The sequence below is a fragment of the Ochotona curzoniae genome, unplaced genomic scaffold (assembly GCF_017591425.1).
Source record: "Ochotona curzoniae isolate NIBS_2020 unplaced genomic scaffold, NIBS_Ocur_1.0 patch263, whole genome shotgun sequence".
Lineage (NCBI taxonomy): Eukaryota > Metazoa > Chordata > Mammalia > Lagomorpha > Ochotonidae > Ochotona > Ochotona curzoniae.
The window spans coordinates 40,840-43,394 of NW_024466821.1; positions in this window are offsets into that span (position 1 = coordinate 40,840).

The window sequence follows — 2,555 nt, forward strand, 5'->3', positions numbered from 1 at the left end:
CCGTGAGACCAAAGCACGCGAGGGTCCCCAGCGTGCCAGCTCCGCAGCCAGGGGAGGGCCGTGGCCTCAGCTCACGCCACCGCCTGGGTGGGCAGCCGCCCTGCATGCCGCAGGACCTGGCACGCGTGGCCTCTGCCAGCCCTCTGTGCTCTCCTTCCCTCCCTCCCACCCTCACTGCCTCCCCCCCTCCACCCATCTCTCCCTCTCTGCATGGGCAAGCCCACTCTGCCAGCAGCCCTCTGCCCTCGGGGAGCACACGTGTGCACTGCCCCTGGGGCCTGACACACACTGAGAGCTCAGGGTTTCTAACCTATGGCAGGACCCTTCCACCACCACCACACAGCCAGGACTTCAGGCAGGCGCTGGCCACAGTTGTCAAGGTTGCAACCCAGCCCCGTAGCGCCCATGCAAACACTACTGCGTCCAGCCATCCTACGGGCTGCGCATTCTACCCTGGACCTCAGGGGGAAAGGGGCTGGGCGAGAGGGAGGGAAGCGTGGGCACGACTCCCAGCCTGCAGAAGCAACAGCAGCAGCAGCAGCACCAAGAGGCTCTGCCTGGGCTCACGGCAACCTCACGTTGTGTCCCGGGGCTCTGGCAGCAGCACCAGGAGACAAACGCCAACTACACTGAGGGCCAGCTCACCCTGCGGGAGTTGCATCCCGCGACTCACCCTCGACGGCCTCTAACTGGAGGAACTTCGGGCTGACGACAATGTTCAGGCTGGCAGCCCACTCTTGCAAAGCCCAGTGGGCCAGGGCCTCGGGTCTCCTATGGGTAAATCTGGTCACGTCCAGGTAGTGTGGGGCCGAGCCCGGCCTGAGGAAAGAGGCCAGGGGGAAGAGAGCTGAGCGCTGCTGGATCCAGGGGCATGGCTTGGGACCCGGCTGCCCCAGGAACCACCACCGCCAGCGCTCGGCCGCCCTCTTGGGCCCAAGCGGCCGGCCTCCCAAGGAAAAACACTGTGACAGTGGCAACCCATGCCAGCGGGGACCCGAGCGAGCCAGCACCGTGGCACCACTGCACCTATGGGTGCAAGCTGACACAAGGGGCCTGGGACACCCTGCTGGCCGTGGTCCAGGTGGGGGTGGTGTTTGCGTTGCGTGGGCACGGCCAAGAGGTAGGCTCTGAAGCACAGCATCCCACGTCACCCCCGAGCCCCAAGGCCCTGGCTCCCTCACGCTTGGGCACGCACCAGGTCGAGCCAGAAGCAAGCCCAAGGAGCCTGGGCAACGCCAACAGTCCCACTTGAGCTGGCCGGGGACATGCCCATGCGCCCGACTCCGGCAGGACCCAGGAACACACACGCTAGGGCTTCCCGCGGCCACCTGGCCCTCTGCTCCGTGTGCATGCCGCATGCCGGCCACACCAGCTACTCACTCGCGCAATGACATCATTCACCCACACTTTCCCGGGGCACTCACACACACACTATTACGGGCTTCACTGCCTATTACTCGCACGCAACACGTGGAGATGGGACGGCACGGATACCCCACAAGGGGTCCTGATCCTCCGGTCCCTTGCGACACAGGGAAGGCCCCAGGGGGCTTCACCACTGCAGCTGACGGCCAGGGACGCGGCTCTCAGGGAGGCACACTGCCAAGAGCGCTCTGCAGACCAGCAGTGCCCCACCAGAGCAGTGGTGCCGTGCAGGGCTAGAACGGGGCCTTCCTGGCACACGGCCGGCCTTCCACAGCTCACCCCACGGCCCCTCCCCCGGCAACACAGACACACCCCACATTCCACTCAGGCCTGGCAGCCATGTCCAACAGCCACTGTCACACGCACACACTTACCCCGAGTCCACGTCGGTCCTGCCAGTGGGAATGGCCAGTGCTTTGTCATTATCTGGGGTGGGTGGTCCTACAAAGGGGGCGGTGGCGTCCACTGCAACGGAGGGGCAGGGGAACTCCCGTGAGACCAAAGCACGCGAGGGTCCCCAGCGTGCCAGCTCCGCAGCCAGGGGAGGGCCGTGGCCTCAGCTCACGCCACCGCCTGGGTGGGCAGCCGCCCTGCATGCCGCAGGACCTGGCACGCGTGGCCTCTGCCAGCCCTCTGTGCTCTCCTTCCCTCCCTCCCACCCTCACTGCCTCCCCCCCTCCACCCATCTCTCCCTCTCTGCATGGGCAAGCCCACTCTGCCAGCAGCCCTCTGCCCTCGGGGAGCACACGTGTGCACTGCCCCTGGGGCCTGACACACACTGAGAGCTCAGGGTTTCTAACCTATGGCAGGACCCTTCCACCACCACCACACAGCCAGGACTTCAGGCAGGCGCTGGCCACAGTTGTCAAGGTTGCAACCCAGCCCCGTAGCGCCCATGCAAACACTACTGCGTCCAGCCATCCTACGGGCTGCGCATTCTACCCTGGACCTCAGGGGGAAAGGGGCTGGGCGAGAGGGAGGGAAGCGTGGGCACGACTCCCAGCCTGCAGAAGCAACAGCAGCAGCAGCAGCACCAAGAGGCTCTGCCTGGGCTCACGGCAACCTCACGTTGTGTCCCGGGGCTCTGGCAGCAGCACCAGGAGACAAACGCCAACTACACTGAGGGCCAG